Raw genomic sequence first — 25,230 nt, forward strand, 5'->3', positions numbered from 1 at the left:
ACCAATTTAAAATTTCTGCTCCGTACGTTTTGAATTGCTGTTTTGCCTACCTTATAATATCTCATAAGGATGTTAGTGAAAGTGGGTGATATATACAAAGAAAGCTTTATTCTTATATCATACAGGCAATATTTCATCATCTGGATTTCTCTTATCTCAAGTTGAAAATGTTTCATAACGTTTCTTTCGTGTTTTGTATCCTTTCTGTCAGTCTAACTACATAATTACATATAACTCTATAAACAAGGATTGCGCAATGAATTATTAGCATGAGCGGAAGATATATAAAGTACGGGACTTCAGCATTATTTATATGATATTAAAATATTAGTACTGCGTTTAATGCATATTTTTAATACTAATGAATTAAATCAATTTGTTGCAATAAATATAGATTCTATCCAGGTTTATAGTGTTTCAATTATATACTTGAAAATATTTTCTTTCACAGAAAATTCTTTCATAGTAACTGCATTTTACAACGTTTAATAGTTATTTTTGGATCGTGCACATGTAACTAATTAATCAGTTTTCCTTCATCTTTCTAATTGTATCATTTCCGGCAAACAGTGTTTCAATAACAAACACTGTTTTTTCATTTTGTGATTAACAACGAGTGTTCAGACTGCAAAGACAAGATGTATCTCAATAAAAAGAAATACCATTATCATTAATAAACATTTTTCTTATCTCTAGAAAAAAAAGTCTTAACAAAAAATAACAAACCGTAACTAGAGACAGTGAGAAAATTTTCTTGCTTAATTGTAGTTCAGATAAAGAAAGAAAAAAAAAATGTTTTTTTTTTCCTCTGGTGTTTCTAATCGTTAGAACAACATAAAAACTTTTTTTAAGCATAGCTATCCACTAATGAAAACATATTCTCATTCTGAATTTTCCTAACGTTGCCACCGCGCAGGTCTTCTAAATACGGTAGTATAGATTGGGTAATTAGGCTCAATCGTTATTTGGAAGCATTAGGGTGGCAATACTCCTGGCGAGAATTGATAATAACGCCTTAATTCGTTAATTACTTTTCAAATAATGTCCCAAATGAGCTGACTGTCGCCGTAAAAAAAAACAGCTCGTTACGATCCAGACACACTTCTTTTCTAAAGAGGAGATTAGAAATTAGCGCTAAAAATATCATAATATGAACTACATGTCGTTTGGATAAATTTCAGCTTTTCATGTAAATTTGGAAGTCATTCAAAAATTTGGTAAAGAGTACTCATATGGTTTTCATTAGCTCACTAGCAATTGATTGCTCATGACATTTACTTAAATATCGTTTGGTTCTACCCAGTATCTTAAGAAAAATATATATCTTCTTTATTAACAGTACTTTTTACCTTATCGTACAGGCATTCGAGTAACCATTCACGTAACTTTTAACATATAGTTTGCTTTTTAAATAGTTTATCAATGATGAAAACTTGACTTGCTTAAGCATTTCAACTACTAGGGGTTGACCAAACTGCGGTTGCGAAGCGCATGCGGGTCTTTGACCTGTAAATTGCGGTTCACTATGTAACGAGGTAAGATCAAAGTAGTTTTTTTTCCTCAGAGGCAACTGCAGTTTGGAATAAAAGTCGCCTTGTTAATGTTTTTCTTCTAAATTTTTTATTTATTTATTTATTTATTTTTTACAAAAAACTAAAAAACTATTATTTAATTTTATTATGTATGAAGTCATTTTAAGAAATTTCTGAGTATGCAGAATTGTGGTGAAGAATCTATTTAAAAATACCTGTAATAAATCTGTGCTAACAGATTACGCAAGGATCATTGCTAGGCAGTCATTCGTTAAATATTTTGATAAACATTTAATGACTAACGAGTTGATTTTCAAAAAGGAAATCTTAGTCATAGAATTATAAACTTCGTATTCCAGGAAATAGTAACGAACTTTTTAGCACAGAGGCCCAAGAACATCATTTATATAATTAAAAGCGAAAAATGTTTTACGTTCAATGAATCTTTTTGTACGATTATTTGATTGTGATTCTTAAGTAACAAAACTACATGAGGAGAATATTAATAATGCATTTTTCGCATTTGAAAACTCATAAATTTCTTCCGTGAAAATAATCTCTCGGCATATCATATGTAACACAATTATAAAGAAAAGAATGTCACACATTAGTAAATCACAATAGTATTGTATTAGTAAATCACAAAACTATCGAATGCTTTTAAAGAGAAATGTAAACCTAAGATTATTCTAATTTCTTTTTCAAGTGTCCGCTCAAGGTAAGCTGTACAAAAATGGCAAATATCCGAAATTTTGATATTACGCTGTTTTTGTCAATATTTGTCGTAGGATAATCAAAATTGTTGTGTTTTATTTTCAGAAATAGCACTAAATATAAAAAAATGGACGTTGCATAAAATATTTGATTTCGTATTTTTTACAAAATGAATTTTATTTAAAAGTAGTCAAAACTTGAAAATTTTCATTTAATAAAATAATTTTGCTGTTAGAATAAAATGTCTACAAATAATAGTTGCAAAAATAAAGATCACCAAACGTATTTTCCGGAGAAGTTGTGTATATTATTTTGTAAGGTAACTGAGAAATATTCTATACAAAACGATTTAGAAATTTTAACTTTTAGCTTGGAATTATTTACCGTTTATTAATCATACTGGCTTATAATTAAAAGTAATATTATTCATCTGAAACAGGTTATAGTATAAAGTAACACACTCTTGTATTTTAGCTACTGTTATGTAGCGAATTTAAATTATTAATATGTGTTTTAAATTATTATTATTCTAATATTTTTATTTGTATTCATGTGTATTTGAATCTGGGAAAAAAAGTATTCTTAAGCTCTTAAGGTTTTATTTAACTCATTATTCTTGAGTAGGAATTGTAACAAGGGCGAGAGACGGTTTCGAGGACACACATCTGGTTTATGGCCTTTCCAACAATGAAGGTAGTAGGGTCTTTTCAGCTAATGCGTGGGAAACGGAAATCGCTTTGTTTAAAGTTTGCAGTTTTCTTACTTCAAGACAGTGGGGGTGGCTAATAATTGGATACTCGTAAAAGCTAGTTTCGCTTGTTAGTTGGGGGGTCTATTTTTTTCTCACGTTATGAGTGCAGATGTTTTTCGGATTTCATTGTCAGATTTTCTGGTGTTTGATTCGTCATGGGTGTGTCATTTTCTCAATTTAGATAACTTAAAATTCCGGGATTGGTAAGATATAATTTTATGATTTTTTTTTGAAAGCCTATGAACTCACAGAGGCGGAGAAACCGAGTTTTCCTGGGTGCTTGCACCAGGCTAGAGTTCATTATTTTTTTCTGATTCTGATTTTCAAGAAGTGTAAAAGGAGAAAAAGCGGGGGCTTGACCCTTCGGGTCTTGCTTCTCGCGAGCCGCGTGAACAGCCGGCAGAGGGTATGATTTTTCTCTCGGCTTTTAGCTGGCGAGAATTTGCGTTGGCATAAGGCTTAGAGCTCAGCAGAAGAATTTCGATTTCTCTTATCCCAAGAATTGTTCGGCAGATTCTCTTGGTGATCCTGACATCCTGATGCGGTATTCCTGTTTTTACCGGCTTTGACTTCCTAATTAGATTTTGTTCCAAAGGTGCTCTACGCTTATGGTGAGTTTCGGGGCTTCCAGAATGAAAGAGACTCGTGTAGGACCCTTCTAAGGTGTGCATTGCTGTTTATTCTGCCTGTGCCAGCTGCGTCGTATTTTTTTTCATCATTCCATGCTCTGGAATTTATTTATTGTAAGGACAGCTTCAATGGTGTTGCAACCAAGTCATCTTTAAAATTCGCAAGAACTGTCTGCCTCCATTAACGATGATTTTGTGAATAAAGGACAGCAGGAATAATGTGGTGCTCGAGTAAACTTTGGACGCGGGACGATCTGTTGAACTCTCTAAAACTCCGTATTAATCCGTCGATGATGGCATTCTCGATCTCTTCGAATGGTCAACGCAATGAGTAGGACGTTCTGTTGAACTATCAGCACTCCATATTAATCAGTCGATGATGGCATAGGAGTTGAATGTATGAACTTCACCCTGTGAGTGAATTTTTTTTCTGTCTTTTGTATTTAAATTGCAACCGAGTAATGATACTATATTAATATACCGTACAACCACCTAAATTGTGAGTTATGTAATGTTAAAAAAAAATTAGTATACCTAACATGAGTATAAGATTTAAAATAATATATATGTTAATTTACATCTTAAGGTTAATTTGTAGGGGACTGATCAGTTTACCTAGTTATCATATGTTTGAATATTCTAGAAATTAATAAATGTATTTGATATGTATTTTATGTTTCATTTGTTTAATTTAGAGTAGTTTCTGTGGTCTGTCATGTCCCTCCATTTGTTTGAGCCGGGGGGCTTTTAAGAAACATGGAGTTTACTTGAATATGGAGTTATTGATTTTCCCTTTACATAGGTTACTCACAACGCAAACCTAAAAGTTAAATTGTACTATACCACTATACGATTGATTGATAGATACGATATACGAATATTTATAAGAATGTCGAAATGATATATGAATATTATGAAATAGTTTTTGAATGTGAATTATCTGATTTTGATTTTTTTTTGTTAATTTATCTGGCACCACAGTGAGTCAGTTAAGTTTAAGTTATAATGGAATAAAGTATTTAAAATTACAAACATAATTTTTTTTTCTATTTAACAATGGTGCCGTGACCAGGATAAATTGTAGGTGCTGTAAAAATTTTCAGATATTTTTTCAAATATAACACTACTTTGATACTGATAGCTCAAAACTAATGAAAACATGTGGCGTTTATTTAAACTATCATTATATAATAAAAAGAATGCACCATAATTTATCATATACAAGAAATAAATTATACACTAAATAAAATGCATTATATAATAAAATGCCTCACCATGTAATATTATGCATTATGAAATGAAGAAAATGATTTTAAAATGTATATATAATGCATTGAAGAAAACGCATTTTATTAACGACAAATTTTGATAGCTAATGCGTTGTCTTCATTTAAGCCAACTTTCGAAATTTGCCTTGGTGCTTAATAAATCTGATAACCATGCTTGTAATATTTCGAGTATCTTTAAATTTAAGTATAATTGAAACTCTGCAGTTCTTACTGAAACATTTCCTAAAATACCATTGGTCATAAATTTAACAATATGATATTAAAAATCAATTTCTGAGACTTGCAGTTTGATTTTATGCATAAAAGTAACTCATCCAAAAGCTGCATAATTAAATGTAATTAATTATACTTTAGCCATAATACTTTTTATGGCATTTTAGGTCTTAATGTAAAACTGAAAGTTTGAGTTTATTTAATCATTTTAAATGAGATCCTGTTAAATGTTATTTTTCGCTAACTCTTCTTTAGGGCTTTCGTATAAATGCTGTGGCGTATTTAACAACGCATAAAGATTTAATTATATAAAATAAATTGCTTTCTTAAATTTATAATGAAATTTAAATTAACGTAGAATCACTGTATAATTATTATTTGAACTGGAAAAGTTGTTGTATGTTGTTTGTAAAAACGTCTAATGAATTAGAGGATATTTAATTTTCTAATGGCTTAGAGGATACTTAATTTTCTGCAAAGAAAATATGGAATTTAGAATGTATTTTAGAATTCTCAGACAGATTATTTGAAAGACACAGCATTTATTTTCCAGACTGGGTTTATTCTGATAAAATTTAAGTATTCATTAAGAGTAAAATAAAGGACACTGTTTTTACAGTTAAACACTTAAGGAATTTCTGCCTCAACACTGTTATCTTCATGAAGCATTTTCTAAAGGAAATGGCTCCTACTGACGTTATACATGAAAACAAAAATTCTGATGTGTGCACCACATGACTTCCTTATACGGAATATTAAATTATACGCAATTTCCTGCATTTCATTTAAATATATGGAGCTATCAGTTAACGAATTTTTAATTAAGTCTACTTCGTCGATAGCGCATAAACCACAGTAAAATAAATGCACTCTTTAAATTTCACTATATGTATTTACCATAGCGACATTTCAGCGCTAGGTTCACTTAACAGCATTACATCTCATTCATTTTTTATCTCAGCGTGCACAAAAATTATTTCCCTTAACAAGATACATCATAGGAAGTTTTCTTATCTTTCTGTTATTTAAAAGATGATACACATTGTAAAGGATCAGGAATTGTATTACATGAATGAAAGATAAAAATTCCGCGATAACAGCAAACCGGACATTTTGCAACTTAAACAGCAAATGGAAATTAACGAAGGACACTACTGAAATTTCACATCGAACTGAAATTTTATATGGCAATCGAATTAGTTCATCACATACATCCAAACAGAATTAGATATCTACATCAACATAGTGCTCCCCGTTTCGAACTTAGTGTTTTTTTGTATAAATCGCGCACTATTTTTAGACATAGATGCTGTAGAGTTATTAGGTTATTATTTTGATACGGAAGACGTGAAATTTGAGCAATGTCCTTGCCGGGACTTTAACCTGGACCCCTCGAATACACGCCGAGTGTGCTTACCCTTACACCACGAGAGCATGCTCGAAAGAGGGAGAAAATACCTTATATACTACTCCTTTTAAAGGGCGAATGGGGATCAGGGGAACCCGGCAAACCCTGGTGGTGAAGAATCATCATCCACATGCCTTTTTAGTTCGGGTGCCACTGGAAAGTTATTAAGTCATTTTTTATGCTACGGATATGAAGAATGTGCAATTTCCTCTCTGGGATTCGAACCTGGACCCTCGAATACGGTCTGTGTGTGCTATCCGTTACACCACGAAGGCATGCTTGAAAGAAGGAGAAAATACATTGGAACTGAAAATGCGCTTGATATGACACTTACATTAAGTAAGGGAAAGGTTTTTTTATCATTACTGTGCTATCAGATAATGTTAGTTCATTGAAATACAATTTTTATTCTATTGAAAATTGAAAAATTTATAGTTTATACCTAAATAATTCAGTTCACCAACAATAGATTTTCACCCCCATTGTAAATTATTGTTATTTAATTATAATTATTGTTATTAAAAATTCCTTCTTCAGAAATTTGACATAAAGAAAATGACCTAATGACATAAAGAAAATTTCATCCTCACACTCTTTAAGTTAATGATTTTGCTGCAAAGGCCATCGTAACTTCCGACTTCTCATGAGCGAGCGTACCCTGAGCAGATTTGGTTTTAGGTGTATAATAATTTCTTTATTATATTTTGAATAGTCTAGGTAGCATCATAAAAGTGTTAAATGAGACATGCCGAAATTCCGAACATATTTCTTAGAAAAAGGAATCTCCCGCTCTTACATCTTCAGTAATGAAATATTCATAACATTAAAGAAATTGCATAAAGAAAAAAAAATGAGGATTAGGAGAGAAAAAAGGCCAACGCTGCAATTTTGTTGCCAGGGAAAAAAATATGTGGGGTGCGCTAGGGGTATTTGAGTAAATATTTCTAATTTTTATGTCAGTTTTTTGTTCGTAGATTGCAGCAATTTTTTTCTTTACTCGTATCAAGTTCTTTCGCAATAACTGAGTTCGCGTGAGCGTGTAATGCAACATAAACTTTTCATTTAAGGATAGAAAAAGAAAAATATTTTAATAGTACCCACAGCAGAGCAAAGAGGGCGCTCACGTCAAAACTAAAGTTTCGAGCCTCGAATGAAAGTTTGTTTTAATAAATCACATTAATAAAGATGTCATATGCAACACTTCGTGGATGCAGACGCTATTTTCCACGAAAGTAATCAAGCTTCCGACGAAAATAAAACACGCGCTTTGAGCATACTACGCACCATTTGCGAGAAAATAGTTTTGAAATGTTCTTTTACAAAATGGCGTCAGTAATTACAACATGGCTGAGCTTGCATGATCCATAGTGTGAGCAAATAATAGACACATGTATACAGATACGATAAAAAATGAAACTTACGTATAAACTATCTTTTAATTAAATACGGACAAGAAAGCGGTCATTTTGTATATTATTTAACGTAAGAAACAATTTCTTTTCCCCGTGTTAGCTCTTCGTTAAATAAAATAAAGTACTTCGGGAAGAATTTTTTTATGACTTACTGCCTAAAGCTATTGTTTTTTATCCTTCATTAATAAGTAATCACATGCTTGTTTTATGCACCTTTCAAGCCTTATTTAAGCTTTTAATCACATCCAACGTTAAAACAGGAAGAAAAATCAGTGGATCATGTAAAAAAGGGTAAGTATTAAAATAATTATTCTTTTCAAACAGAAAGCAGCATTCTTTAATTGTTCTATAAACAATTTAAATAGTTAACTGTGCTAATATCTCCAGTAACTTAATGTCCAGATATTGCTAGAAAATGAGTGGTAAACTTACTTAGAAATTAAAATTTAATTATTTGGAAGTAACTTATTTAAATTTCACAAGCTCTTTGGTGATGATTTTCAGATTTAAGTAGAAAATTCTAAGAGTTGACCACAGAAAATCTAGCTTTTCATCCAATATTTACAATGTATTATAAAATAATATAATCCAAGTATAAATTACTGAATTAAATATAAATATCGGGAAATGAATGAGTAGCATAAGTATCCTACAGAGAAAACATATTAGTTGCAATGCTAAAAGACCTACTATCACATGATAAAAATCTCTGTTCCCTTTCCTATCATAAAACATAAGGCAGACATAATTTTTGGGAGATTTCTCTGTTAAAAAACCGAATATACTGCTTCCTTTAAGTCAGCCTTCGCAAATTTAAACAACAAAAGTCAACTCATACAACACTTGTAAAGATGACCTTTCAGATGTGACCTGATAACTAACCTTGAAAAAGATAATAACAACATATTTGGCTGACTATTTCACATTAATTATATCTGATGTCTGCAGAGTAATGGCGGCAATTGCTGATATGGAGTGACAAATTTGCATAGCACAAATCATAGTACTATAACGAACGTTTTTAGTCATAAAATAACCAAGTTCACCGTGGGTTACAGACCAATAATGGGCCACTAATTTTTAAATTTAAAAAACTCAAATTCAGATCATTCTTAGAAAAAGACAGAATCTTCATACTCAATAAATTTTATTTTTAACCATATATATCTATATATAGTATAAAGAAGAAAGCATGTTAGTTTGATCTCTAATAACTCAGTCACTACTATAGCTATCGTCACCAAACTATCTACAAGACTTTTCTGGGTCCTGGAAAAGGTCGATGTCCACTTTTTTCCGAAAAATAATAGCTAAAATTAATTAAAAAGTCGGGAAAACTATAATTTTTGCCCTAATTTTTCCGAGTGGCAACAGTCTCGCAAGCTGAAGATAAAAATCTGCTTTATTCCGAAAGTTGTTGCCACTGATCGCTTTCAAATTCCAGAGTTTGTTAATAAAAATTTCTAAGTTTTACAATGAAATAAAAATAGCATCGCCAAAAATTGAATGTCATTATTCAGATTTCAAAAATTCATGGACAGTTATCTTCGTACGACTTTAATCAGCTGAGATATTGATTAAAAACTCCGAAAACATTAACTTTCGCACTCATTTTTTCGAGTGGCAACAGTCTTGGGCGTTGGAGAATAAAATGCTTTATTTCGAAAATTGTTGCTACTTCTCGATTTCAAATCACAGTTTGTTAATAAAAAAAATGTAAGTTTTACATAATTTTATATGGATAAGGAAAAAACGTCTGTGTGTTTGTTTGCTTGCGTTATTGATTTCTGACTAACTGTGATCAATTTAATCGACTAAAATTGTATATAGGTGAAATACTGGATGGAACTTGAGTTTTTACGACCATTTGATTAGAAAGAGGAAAGTCATTAAAAACTGCGAGCCATTGCTGCTGATAATGAAAGAGAATAAGCTTATTTTTCTATCGAAATTTTTTATGTGGGTTCCATATCGCATCAGACTCAAAAATGTATGATTATGAACCATATTATATTTTGCATCATTATTAGAGAAGGATTATAGCGGTATCCTTCGATGTGTTGTTAAATACATTACTTCCAATCTAACTTAACTGCTTTCGGGTACTTCCGTTAGCATATATATATATATATATTTGCTACTTTATGCGGACCGCAACATACACTCTTTTGAAACAGAATCGAAGCAAAAAGAAGGAAATTTGCAATCGCGACGAAATTTGGTATGCAAAAACATCTTGATCGAACATGCAAATGTACAAAGGTTCAAAGTAAATGAACAGGAATTGCGATCATAGCGTGCATTTCTAGTGCGTATAAAACCAGTAACAGAGGCGGAAAAGGTATCTTTTTTTGGTTGCTGCCATTGTAATTCCTTAAAGAAGCAACTAAAGATGGCATTACGACGATACCAAAGATCTTACAGAAAACTAAACGACTTCGAACATGGTCGCATTGTAGGGTTAAGTCGAGCTGGGTGGTCATACCGAACAATAGGCCGCCACCTGCAGCGTACAGACACTGCTTTGCAAAGATGTTGGCAGCAATGGTTGTTTCAAAGACATTGCCGACGAAATGAAGGCTCTGGAAAGAGCACAAATGAGAGGCAAGATAGGATGATTGTACGCCAGGCCTGAACCGCCATAACGGTATCATTGTCGACTATTCAACGCACTACAGCCACGTCTATACCTCCCGTGGCACCGTCCACCATCTCATGGCGCCTGTCTTAGGCGCGGTTACGCTCACAGAGGGCATTAAGACGTTTATCTTTGACACCACAACATCGGCGGAGTCGTCTGGAGTGGTGTCGCAACCGATCATCATGGCTGCCATCAGACTGGCATCGTATAGTGTTCCGCTATGGTTCCCGCTTCACTCTTGAAGCGGATGACTATCGTGTTCGTGTCTGGAGAGGACGGGTCCAGTGGTCCCAATCAGCCTTTGTTTTACAAAGGCATACAGCCATAACCCCTGGTGTGGGGCGCTATTTTTTATGACAGCAGGTCATCTTTAGTCATCTTCCGTACATAGCTCAACGATATGTTCACACCATCCTGCGGCCGGTGTCATTGCCCTTCATGGCACGTCATCCTGGGGCCATTTTCTAACATATTAATGCCAGGCCACATACCGCTCTCATATTTCTGTACTGTCTCCGTACGGTTGATACTCTTGCTTGGCTAGCAATGTCACCAGATCTTTCACCAATCGAGCATGTCTTGGGCATGGTAGGCCGCCAGATTCGGGCACCAAAAAATATCGTAGATCTGAAGCGACAACTGATGAATGCCTGGCGGACCGTGTCGCAGGAAATGACGTTAGGGACCTCTTCCACTCCTTGCATCGACGAATTCAAGCTGCCAGGGGCCGTTCGACCAACTACTGATTTGAACACTCCGTGGGTGATTGTGAGCCCTGGACAGGAACTATGACCTTCATTTTTTAATCATTTTACTATCTGTGTATGAGCTATACACATATTCAATTTCATGAGAAACAACCACTTCCTTCAAGGTACTTCGATTTTTTTTTCAAAAGAGTGTAGTATAAAATGCCTCATAATTTAAAAATATAAAAATTAAAAATAAACCTTAATGTATTCAAACATTTAGTTAAAAATTAGAGTGACTTTTGACACTGAGTACAAAATTTTACAAATTCTGAAAAATCAGGATTATAATTGTCACATGGTACTTTTATTACAACATCAAGGTGGAAACGCACTAAATTCATTTCAATTTAAGCTCTTCGCATACAAAAATACGTTGGCGCGAGAAACTTTAGGAAATTTTGCGTATACTTTTGTACGTCTTGTGTCGGCATTGACTTGCAAATTCAGTATAATCCTCTTATTCTCCATTCTCTTTGAAAATATTCATTGTATAGTTTATGAGCTCGATGAATTTGCCAAAAAGCTTTGCATAATTGTATTGCAACGCTGCTAGTTCTGCAGTGACTGTTGCCTCCACATTACACGGATTTTCACTAACACACAAAGCATTCTTAGGATTTAGTATATCTTCAAATGTGGTTTTAAAGTATCTAAACAAGGCAGCTAAATAATTTGAAAGTTTGCATAGTTTCTGGAGCATTGCATAGTTTTCTGGAGGTGTTAAAATACACTTTTTTATTTAACTTTTGCTATGGTTGAAAAATGATGCATTATTTGCTTTTGAAATTTCTCATAATAAGTATTCAATTTTAACATTTATTTGAGATATTTACAATTTTATTACAAGGCAAAAGACACCCAAACTTTGTTTGCAAAATGTGCCAATAAGTTTCATTTCGCGCCGTATGTACATAAACTTGCTGCATCGAAAGAGATCCTCGGACTATAGTTTGCGTATGGATCTGATAGAGTAATATTTGATTGTTTGACTTTCTTATCTTTTATTTCACAAACTCATAATGGGAGTAGCTAGCTAGTTTAGGAACTAGAAGTTTGTTTTTCAGCAGTGTTCAAGCAAAGGTATTTCTCGATTCGGTTCATTTTTACTTTTTTGGTTCATTTCTTTAGAGATACATTTTAATTTAATATTATTTTCTCTAAACATATCTATTATTAGTCCAAAGGGATTTGAATCCCGAAGGACTATTAGTTTCGTTTTGGCATTTTGCGTCGGACGGATAAATGTCGGTTCACTTTTCAAACTGTTGCCATAAAATGTTAGAGTCCTGCATTATATTTGAAGAAATTAAATAATGAAAATCTGCGTAAATGTATGTATATTTCTCACATTGTCATAAAATAACGGTACATAGAGTCATCGAATTTTGATTAACGTAATCCTCCAACGAATATGAGCATGTGGAAGACCAAATTTGAAATTTGAAATTTGTTTTATGATCGATTTCCTATTTTTTAAAACTTTGACGAATTTTTGATTAAAAAACTCAAGGATTTCAAAGCGAGCAATGGCAACGTTGTGCAGAAAAAACATTTTTATCTCCAGCGCGTGAGTCTCTGTATCGGAAATTATAAAGATGTGCTCGTTTTAAAACTATTTTGCGATATTGCTGTTGCACTGGATCTTATGGTTTAAGTGCGAGGAACATGATATTTAATAAAGAAAGGTAACACACAAAATGTTAAAAAACGCCCCTTTGGACGTAATTTAAAATCTGAAACATTTCAGATTTTTTTTCTTTTTTTATTTATTTATTTTTTCTTTAATTTAATATTTTGATTTAAATGTACATTAAATGAATTCCCATTATGCTTAACATAAAATCAATGTATTTTGTTTACATTTGAAGTGAAGAACTAAAAACTGAGACCTGAAGCCCTCTTCGATTTATTTAGTTTTCTATCGGCCAAAGAAGAATTTCCAGTACCTTGCATTTTTCAAAATTACTGGAAGGCATATACAGTTAATGTTACACGTAAGAGCAGGATATGGTTGAAAGGATTTTAAGTTTTACTAACGTTTATTTTACTTAAAACATTGCTATCCTCTCCTATTTTCCATTTCCGGCCAGAATAAGCGCGAGTAGAATTGTTTATGCTAATGAGGTTGCAAACGGTATAGGGATTTAAGATGTGGCTTTTAGCTAAGCGAAGAAAGATACTTCTTGCTGCCTTACCACGCGCGTGGTTTTCAGTTCATGTCTGCCCTTAAGGCCAGAATTTAGTTCCGCTGATATTTGAAGACGTATTGTAGTTTTTTTGCATTTCGCTCACTACATACGTAGTGTCAAAAGGCTAATCTTCGCGTTACTAGTCTCTGTAAAACATCTAAGTTTAGTTCCTATTTAGTTAAGTTAGTTGACTTCTTATTTTCTACGTTTTAGACCATAAGTGCTGGTCTCTGTATCCTGAAGTGCGGGAACGTCTGTACGCTGTGAGAGATACAGGGTAAAGTTAACCCTTCTTAGTGGTGTTGTTTGTCCTACACACACACGAACATAGTTTGAGTAATCTCCCTGCTTCTATTAAGGATTAGTAAATGTTTCCAAAGGCAATTAGAAGAAACATCAGTCCTGACACGGTTACAATTACTTATAGGGATCAATTACAGTTATTCAATTACACTACCAATTAGAGTTATACAGGGACCTGAACAAAACGTTTGGTGACATTTGGTGATTTCTTATCAAATTTAGCGATAAAATTGTGCGCCAAAACCATTGCCAGCTTGGTGATATCTCGCCATCGTAGCGAGATAGCAGTTGCTTTAATGCGCCTGTAATCTTATTTTTTTTGGTAGAGATTTGTTTTCATCAGACATTTCCTGTTCCATTACACAAAATTCGTTACAGTGTTTAAGATATCGAGAAAATGTTTTTCAATATGGTCAGCATATTAATGAAATCTTAATTTGGTTGCATTCATTAAAGAAATGCACAAAAACGTTTTCCATAAATATTTTATTTAATAAAAAGCGAAAAAGCACTTCAATTTTCACTGAGGATATTATAATCCAAATGAAGATTCTAATGCAATACAAACTCTTCTCTAAAAATAATCTGCCATACTTTGAGATCTTGTTAAAAGAAGGCAACTTCAGTGAAATATATTAATCCCGATTTGCTGGTAATTATTCACGGTAACTGGATAACTACAGATTACTTAGTAAAGTTACGTATATCCAGAGAAAATAATAAATCAAATATCTGTAAAAATGCTTATTTATTTAGTTTTAAGGGATAAATAAATTCCCCTAGAAGCTTTAATAACGTTAACCATATTGCTTTAATCTTGGGATATATTCGCTATTTTGATTTATTTACAAGTATTAAACCTTCGCAGGTGTTCAGGATTCATGAGAAAACCAGCAACTGTTACTCAGATTGTTGGCAGGTGTTGTTTTATGATGTCTTCCACAGCAGGTGCTTTCGGAGTTTCTTCCATAATACGGCCGGTTACGGTCCATTGGTTTCGTTATAAATAAGTATATTGTCTTTCTATTATGCAGAGTTAGCGTGTCTCACATCAATAACTCTTGTTATTTAAACGTCTTTCTAGCTATAGTCTATCGAATAAAAAGTAATAGATTTTTAGAAAATATGCATTTTCGCATCATATTACCATCATAAAAGATAATCGGTTTCCCTTCTTCGGCTTCCTCAGAAAGGTTAACGTTTCCTTGAATGCAATCACTATAAAGAATATTCCCATGAAAGCTTAAAATAAAATGTGTCCATAAAAGAACATGAAAAAGCTTAGCCTCTATTTTGTGAATTATGTTTTTATATAAAAGTTGTTAGTAACCACCTACTTAAGATTTAGTAAGATTTAATAAAGATAATCACCTAAGGTAAAAGAAATGAAGAAATATAATTAAAAAAAAAGAAACTTAAAGTTAAAACGATTAGGAATATGAAGTAGAATTTCAGGTAACGTAGAACGACATTATCTGTGCGTGAAAAATAGTTATATTAGAAAAACAGTGTGTTTTGATATGTGTTTTTAGGTACAAGAATTATTAAATTTCCGACCAATATTAATTTAAATGAAGGTATATACTCATTATAATGCATGCCTGTTTCATAAAATAAAAATTTAAAGAAAGAAAAAGGTATAGATACTCTAATAAATTTTAATTCGGTCATCTCTTCCCGTCAGAGAATTTTACCTCTTCAAATGGAGGTTTAGCGATAACAAACAAATAATTTTGTATCAGGCACGCAATATATGGGATTAAAAATCTCTTTTACTGATTATGATAAGCTCAAAATATTCATTAAAATATCAGGGAGATATATTATAAAGTAATGCTACTTTAATTTGCATCAATTAAATACACTATTAAAGCAATAAAATTAGTATTTAAATTTTTAAGAACTACATTTATGGATTTTTAAATCTCTCAGTTAAGTAAGCAGTTTGATTAATTAAAATTGCATTTTGCGCTCATCGACTCCTCATGAACCGTTCCGAAAGGTCCTCAGTTTGCGCATCGACAAAGCAGAAAAAGATATCAGCCTTAAAAACGGTGACATCCATCGGCTAACATTCTCATTAACAAATTTGAAACAGCGATCTACAACAACAAATAGTTTAGAATACAACATATAAATAGCATCGCGACCGTGGTTAACAGGTAGTTCATTTCTGAATTTAACGGCTGAAGTTACACCTGCAGCTCTGCTATATATGCAGGGGTCCATATGAAGATCAAAGTATTCATGTATGATTGTCATGCAAGTTGCAATCTAAAACACACTGCAAGATAATCAAATCTTTCCTGTTATAACTACTGCATGTATACACAGCGTAAGTAAACAAAATACACGAACTTCATGTCCAAAGGGGACTGCTGAATGTTATCTATTCGAACGCAGATTCACAAGTTACCGACTCCACCTGCCCCCAAAATTTCAGTATTTAAGTAACAGTGATTATTGGCCCCTCCGATTGCCACAATTGAAGTTAAATTTTGCAGTGCTATTTTTTAAAACATTTTTAACAATTTAAACACATTTGGGAGTAGAAAATACATTCCCCCACTCTTTCAATAAAGATATTTTTAAAAATTCTTCTTACATAAAAAGGTCATTAAACAATATCTTCAAGAAAATTGCTGATTTTGCTATATCTTGTTGACCATCCAGTTGTAATGAAAGGGAAATGCATTTTCCCTACCATTTGTTAATTATATATTTCGCATTGAGTTGTATTTACTTTATATCTTGCAAAAAAATGTAACATTTTTAAAGCTGATGCTATTCTCATTTTGTTTTTAAATCCGTCAAAAGGTAACCCAGCGGTCTCTAAGATAGTTTCTTTTACTTTTTTCCCATCTGTAAATGGTTCTTTCCTCTTAACTAAAAAACGCGCAGTTTTGATCGATGCAGTCATCGGTACTTATTATTGTTCAAGCAGTTTAGAGACATGATTTGTTGAACAGTAATTGTATATTTTAAAGGCGAAAACTTCTCCTTCAGGATATTTAGAATTATTTCAGTATACATAGGGTAGTCAATATCAAAACTTAAATGCATAGATTTAGTTATTTAGTGAAATGCATAGATAGTTGTCATAGACAAAACTGCTTCAACGGCTCCCCTGGAAATTTTAAGGAATACATTGCTCCTTACTCAGTTAGATAATAACTGAGTAAGGAGTTATAATAATAATTATTTAGTTATATAATCAACAGATACCGTTTAGAAATGTGGTGTATAAAAACTTAACTATGAGCTGAAACTTTGAGATTATCTGACAAAGAAATTCATTAAAACCACAGCCAATCATTCCGATTGTCAAAAGCCTTAATTTAGAATACCAAAAATACTGTCACATTCTTAAGAAAGTGACGACCATGAACGTTGGCAGAGACAAAACTTCGTGAACAACTTATAAATTCGTTTAAATATTAATCTAAGTGGTGCTGTGGTGATTCGAAATATCTTTCTTTGTTCCAATTTCATGAGCTCTGTATTCTTTTAATGTTTAGAGTATGCGCATCTGTTTAACTCTAGTGTTGAAATTTTGAAAATACAAAACTTTTTCTTGTTCTGTCTACTGAATGGCTAAAAACTGAAATGCTTGAAGACATTTAATAACAAAATATTTAAATACAAATAATAGTTTCTCGAAAACAAAACATAAAATTATTATCTCAAAAATAATATGGCAGCAGTACGGAAAACTCCAATAGACACATAAGATTTAATGTCTTTATTACCACCAAATATGAAACGCCATAAAACAGTTATCAAACGCCACACAAACAAAAATCTAACGCCAGAAAAAACACATGGCTCTAAACTGAAATGCTTGAGGACATTGCTGAAAACGGTCAATATCACAATATGTAAGTGCTAAGTGCTAATAATGGTTTCTTGGAAAAAAAAATCACTCTCAAAAAAGGATATGGCAGAGAGAAATAATAATAGATACGTAAGACTAATAAGCAATAGACTAATAAACTCATGAGATTTAATGTCTTTATTACCAACAAAATGAAACGACACAAAAACAAATAATAACGAAAACAATTGTTAGAACAGTGACAATTATGAGCAAGAACAGCTAATATTGACCAACTCGAAATGATAACAAAGTGAAACGTGACTATAATTAAAAGCTCGAATAAAATAGGGAAGTGAAAACTGGTTGTTATGCGCCGTTTCAACCTAGTGAAACAACATGAATAATCAAATATAGTAGCTAAATACACGTAGCGTATTTTGAAGGCATTTTAAATTGTTTGATTACTGCAAAGCAAGCGAAGGCTATCTGCCTAAGGAAAGGAATGCCTTCGTGAAGTATATTCTAAAGAAAATTGGCTCGCATCCACGTTACACATAGAAAAACAACGAAAACATCCATGCAGCCAGCCCTTCGACAAGATTTCAACACGAGTCGAATTCCCATTATTGAATTAATATACCTCTCACCACTTCTGAACCCATTTTGAACACAGATTATATTTGCCGTATGTTTGAGCATTTGTTCCATTTAGAAGCAGCTGTTACTGTTCCTTTTCAGATATCATAGACGCCGAGGGAGCCTAGGCATCAGCAGATGACTTCTGATATACAATGATGCCCTATTATCCGATGATTTAGCATTTTCAGATTATAGCATAAAGGAGAAACAAGACACCGTTTCACTCTCAAAACACTACTCTAATCAAAGCAAGCAGTAAACAAATGAAACTGTAGAGACATGAGGTATATTGGAAAAGCTGGAGAGGTGAAAAATTAGCAAAGCTTTCGCCGGGAATCGAACCACGGACCTCTGGAATACCTGCTCAGCATGCAGAACCACTACACTACGAAGGCACACTAGGAAGGCGGGAGAAATACCTTATATACTCCTCCTTTTAAAGGGTGACTGGAATTTTTAGGGGACCGAATTGCCAAATCCTAGGTGGGGAGAATCATCATCCAACACCCTTTTAGTTCGGGCGCCACTGTAGAGACATTAGGTTAATTGAAAAAGCAGGAGAGATGAAAAATGAGCAAACGCCTTCGCTGGGAATCGAGATACGGACCTCTGAAATACCGGTCCATTGTGCAGAACCACTACACCACGAAGGCAGATAAAGCGGGAGATATACCTTATAAAACATAGCAGCCTAAATCCTCTCCAGTAATACCTAATTATAGCAATTGTTGTCATGAACCTCTAATTGCACTTTCTAAATAAATTTTGTATTTAATTAAATGTAACCAAAAGATATGGGATTAAAATGGTCCATGCCATCCTTCTTTTTGTTTGTTCTCTGTCTGCATGTCTCCTCTCAGAAGCTACAATTTTTTAGCTCACATCTATTTTGAATGAGTATAAATTTTACAGCAGAGATTAGAGCATTGTAAGATAAGACAGTCTTTAAATTTTTTATTTGTGTTTTTTCAGTACTTTTACCGAAAATAATAATAAATACAATTTTAATTTCTTTCCGTCCTTGGAAGAAAATGCATAATGCTACATAGTAGATGCCATCATTTATATCCTCCGTAATTTTTCTAAAGTTAGGCTAGGTTATTTTAATAAACGTGAGGCAGAGAAGGGCAAAGTTAAAGAAAGATTATGCTGCCACTTTCACTACATTTTGCATTGATTTTTGTTAACAGCATGATGTGCTATGTAGTGTAGAATATATTGTATTCATTATTACTAACACCGTATTTTACATAATTAAGAATTAAAATAGGCAATGCTTACTTAGTTTTCTCTTGTTTATTTGATTATAACAACGCCTGTGAAAGCTATATGTTTAAGGTGATAGATGCCTTCGTGGTGGACTATTTAAAGCTGGTGTTGTGGTGTGGTGTATTTAATTACGGCAAAGCACACTAGGGCTATCTGCCTAAGGGTAGGGATGCCTTCGTGGAGGACTTTCTAAGCGAAACTGGCTCGTGTACACGTTACACATGTGGAAAACCACGAAAACACTCATGCAGCCAGCCCGTTCGCGGGATTCGAACCTCGGACCGAACTACCAGTGTTCAGCGACTTTACCGTTTGGCCGCTTGTGGGCTGGACTATTTAAAGGAGGCTGGCTCATATCAACGTTACACATGGAAACCACGAAACCACAAAAACGCCCACGTAACTAGTCCTTCTGCTTTAAGACCAACCGAGGGCGAATTAGCAGCACTCAAAGTCTTTACCGTTCGGTTTCTAATGGGCTTATCACACATATATTTTAAGGATTATCGAATAACGAGAAAGTTTTGCAAGAGACTAATGAAAAGGTTAAACTGTAAAAAACGGCTGGAAGGAGATATTCATTTAAGTGTGTGTGCCATAGTATAGAACGCATTGAAGAGTTTAGTTTTTAATTTTTATGTTTTTTCCCTTTTTTTTTTAAATCTATTATATCTGTTTGCTCTTTTTTCCGCGCGTGTGTGTGTGGCAGGCGAGGTGACTGCCCTTTTACTCTACAATTGTATCAAACACAAATTGCGCTTCATATAACATTCCTTATTATCCAGAGTAAGTAGCAAACTGTAGCAGTATAACTGTGAGCACTGGGTAGCACTGTATTTAAAAGACCTTTCATATTATTTCATATTTCGGATATACACAGGTTTGAGGATCAAAGGTTCTGAAATAGAAGAATGTTATAGCAAATTGTTTAGTCATATGTTTAGCAAATTATTTATTTCTTCAAGACAAGCAAGAATACGCCATTATGTACAGAAAAGACTCTCAAATATATCGCATTAAAATAACTATTCCCTTGTAAATAATAAATATTAGGCTACTTTACAACTATTCTGAGAAATATGCATTTAATATCGAAATCCCTTTTCGTTTTCAAATCAAATGCGATGAGAGAGTCACAAAAGGTAATTAATTAGCGGCTGCTTAAATTATACAGTTACAGTTATGAAGGCATAGTCCACTGATTGTATCCTCGGAACTCTAAGAGCATTAATTTCTGAATAACAGAAATCTCGAACAACTGAAAACTAATGTTTATAAGGGGACCTTTATTAAGCGATAAATTGAACATCGTATTTTTAAAAACTATAACTACAAATTTCATGATAGGAATTTTATATTTTCACAGGATTTTCATTGAGAAATTTGAAGTGAATCGTATCAAGATACACAAATTTCAGAAAATAAGAAAAAGCAAAAGTAACACTATTCTTAAAATGTGTATCAAAGGACATGAAAATATACGTGTAGGGATTTATATTTATTTTAAATAACCAATTTTATTTAGTTTTTCTTTCCTATAAATCTTCATTCCCCTAATTGTCGATGTTAGAATATTTAAATTTGCCAACGTGCATGAAGGAATGCAAATTCTACCTTGAAGAAAGAGTTTAAAAACCGATTTTCAGTAGGAAAGAGAAAGAAGAGTTAGGCTATTGCCGCTACCTCTGTTGCGTAAGCGTCTGCTTCCAGAGTTAATGCGGGTTTTCGTGGCATAACTGCATTTACTTGCTGCCACTAGTTCCGACTCGGATTTAAGAAACGGGAATTAGCTGAGCCTTAAAGTTTACTTATACGACTTGTACATATTTTCAAATCTTTAGTTAGTTCTTTGATTTCTGTTACCGCCCAAGCAGAGGCGTAGGTTAGTTATTAGCGTCAGTTGATGCATTGAAAATTTTTAAAGCGTTAATAAAGATCACTGTTAACCCTTCTTCTGTACAGTTACTACTCTTACTGTTCTCCCACAGGAGTTAATCAAGTGAACTCTGAATACTCTAAGCTAGCCTTTTGAGAATCTGTTTCAAAACATTACGACAAGTGAAAGCGCGAATAAACGTTAGCGATACTAAGGAAAATTTTATTAATAACTATACTTTTGCGTATTTCTGCAGCTGAAGTAAACTAGCTTCTTTCAACCTTCGAAATTAGTACTACAAATATATGCAACTTAAGCTCTTTCTTGTTGTCTTAGTGTCTCTAATATATGTTATTGTGTTATTTTATCCTGTTTTAGTTAACTCTGGATTAGCTTCAAATAAGCCCTTCTTCTGTGCAATTACTACTCTTACGGTTTCTCAAGAGGCTCTCTTAGAGTATGTAGAGTTCATCTGATTAACTCCTGTGGGAGAACCGTATGTTCTAAAGTCATCAATATGCTATTTTCTTGTCATTTTGTGTTCAGAGGTTTTTCATGCGCTCTATCTACTCTTCTTGGATTTTACTTTCAGCGTGTAAATTTTGTTTACTTGTGCTTTTTCGAATTTTCTGGGTTTTTTTTATTGATTTGAATTAATTACAATTCAATTAAATTGATCAATTATAGATAATACATATTTTTTCGCTATCTTGTTATCTAAAATCAGAAAAATATTTTCCATAACACTGCAGAATATGCAATGATAATATGGCATTAATGCCTGAATATCAAGAAGATGCTTTAATTCGTTTTTCTAATTAAATTTGTGGTATAATGCAATCTTCATTCAAGCAGTAAAAATGGAGGAAAAGCAAATTATTTTTACTGGTATTTAGATAAAAAAAAACTGTTTTCCAAAAGAATTATCAATACTTAGATCTCTCTATTACCATGAGTAACAAATCTGATTTAAGATTTCACATAAACTTTATTCATATTGTCTTACAAATACTAACGGAAAGAATTTCAGAATACGATAGAATTCATGAGATTATTCAATGAAAATGTAAAGTTTAAGGCTTTACACGAAAGGTTTCAAACCCTGTTAATTTATTCAAAAAAAAAAAAAAAAAAAAAAAAAAAAGAAGCTGAGCACACATTTAGTGTACAAGTATTATCTTTGGGATTAACAATATGATCATAGCAAAACCTTCAAATTTGCATAAAGCTTTCCAACATTTGGGCAAAGAGTAACTCTATAATACAATTTTGAGACATTTTATTTACTGTAGGGAGAAAAACTGTATATTAGTTATGCCTTTAAATTTAAAGAAATTTTTCTTTATAAAAAAAATTCCCTCCTGAAATGAAGTTAAATATTAATTTTACTTCTCCTTCCTATTCAACATAAAGGAACCTATTTTAATAATAAAAGAAGAAAGATTTAATAACAAGTAAATTAATTTACAGGTAAAAGCATTTATAAATAATTAAATCGCTTTATTTTCCATTTTTTTAACTTAAGTAGTAGAAATAATTTAATTGATGGACATAAATTCCAATTTTTTTACTAGAAAATCGCAAAAGTGTCAGCAATATAATAAAAGAAAAGGTTTTTGAGATCAGTGAAATTTTATTATAAACCAAAACGAAAGGGGGGGGAGTAAACTTTATTAAATTTATTTAGCTTTCCTTTTGGGAACTGAAAGAAGTTTCTGAAAATTTCAACTCGAATAGTCTTTAAGTTTAAAACTAGGCCGAACAACAACCTTGTGTTTGGCATAGATATAAATCAAGACTTTTTCGTTTCAAGGGTAAACAGGTACAGGTCCCTCTTCATCAGAATAGAAGAAATCTACAACGAAAGTAAATCCATGGTTGTAGTTATGTCTGATTGGAGTAAAGTGAATGAGAATATCGGCAGAAATAGTAACTAAAGTTGTAAAATTGAGTTAATAGAATTCTAAAAGCTTTAGGAAAGCCTGGATTGGAATTCAAGTCATTAACTTGTGGGGTTCCAACCTTTTATCTAACAGCTAAGTGTTCAGGAACATCTTGAACAGGTAAGCGAATAATCGTTTTGTTTCAGAAGCAGATACGTAAAACTCAAAAAGGGTTAATTACCTTTTATTCCTTAAAATAAGAAATTAACAGATGGCTCTTAAAGAGCGTACAGCAAAGTCTTCACTTGGGTTTGAACTTGAAATAATAAGAAGTAAAACTTAACTAAAGCTTTTAACTAAAATGATATAGCCGAAGCTATCAATATTTCTAAGGCCCCTAAATATCAACTATCAAGAGCCTGAAATACTGCAGAGCGTTGGTAGCCAAAAGGCGAACGCGCGCTAGTCAGAATCTCTGGCAATCTAACGAAGTCAGTGAAACTTCGACTTAAATACCGCTCTTACTCATTTGCTTTAACCGCGATTCTAAAAATACATTCTGGTACGAAACTGTAAGCTGAAATTAAGAGGGACAGGAAAGTAACTTTAACTAAACATAACTGTTAAAATCTGAGGATAAACATCACAAACTAAACAAGACAAATCTTAATGAATGTGAAACGCTTCAAGAAAATCCAATTCACCAATGGAGGAAGCATTTCGGTTAATTTTTGCAGACCCAAAGTCAAAATTGTGATTAAATTTCCAACTATGATTAGCTAGCGAAGGTTTGTTAATTTCGCCTTTTCGGATTAAGATTCATTTCAGCTATTAGTTTAGCGATATTAGCAGACGTGGTCATGCTCAAAATTGGATAATACGAGTAATATGGCATAATTTGACAAAAAATTTGAGTATTTTGAAGATATGAAGCAAGTTGATTTCTTGAAAGAATAAAATATCCTTATCCAGAAAGAAGAAATGAATCAAAAGCAAATAATGGTCACAAAATTCTTTATAAACGAAGAGCAGTTTTATGAATATAACTATATATATTTATGAATATACTTTGAATACCCATCTACGTTATAGCGTTACAAATGACTAAAAGAAACCGTATGATATGAAATTAGGGGATAAAGCCTTCTGAAGGAAAATTTTTATTCAAACACAGCTTCGCAGCAACAGCAACATAATTGCGAAATACAGATAAGAAACAGTAACATAATTGCAGAAACAATAACATAATTGCAAATTACGGATAAGAAAATAGCTGAATCTTTCAGTAGCCAAAAAGGTCTGTCTATTAACTGGACCAAGAATTGCAATCATGGTCGATTAAGACTCCTTTCGGGTCGATGAAGTTTTAAGCGGGTCAGTGATGATCAAAGAGTTAATACACGAATATGCATCAGGAACTAATCGGCATAATCGAGACCTCATTGATTACAAAAGAAACTTGATAATAAAAATGGTGATTAAGGATGCAAAGCTCTATCATGTAGCATGGAAGAAGTCATTAAAAAATCTGAAGTTTCAGATTTTAAATTACGTCCAAAAGGGCGCTTTTTAACATTTTGTGTGCTACCTTTGTTTACTAAAGATCATGTTCTTCGCACTTAAACGATGAAATTCAGTTCAGGATCAACATCGTAAAATAATTTTAAATTGAGCATATCCTCAGAATTTTCGATATACAATCTCAGGCGTTGGAGAACTTTTTTTTTTTTTTTTTTTTTTTTTTTTTCTGTACAACGTTGCTATTACTCGCTTTGAAATCCTTGAGTTTGTGTTTCAGAAATTCGTTAAAGTTTTACAAAATATGAAATCGATAAAAAAACAAATTGCAAATTCCAAATTTGGGCTTCCAGATGCCCATATTCGCAGTAGGATTACGTCATTCAAAATTGGAT

Source organism: Stegodyphus dumicola, chromosome 5 (assembly GCF_044657685.1).
Source record: "Stegodyphus dumicola isolate Sdum_Otavi_A_Nest chromosome 5, ASM4465768v1".
Classification (NCBI taxonomy): Eukaryota; Metazoa; Arthropoda; class Arachnida; order Araneae; family Eresidae; genus Stegodyphus; species Stegodyphus dumicola.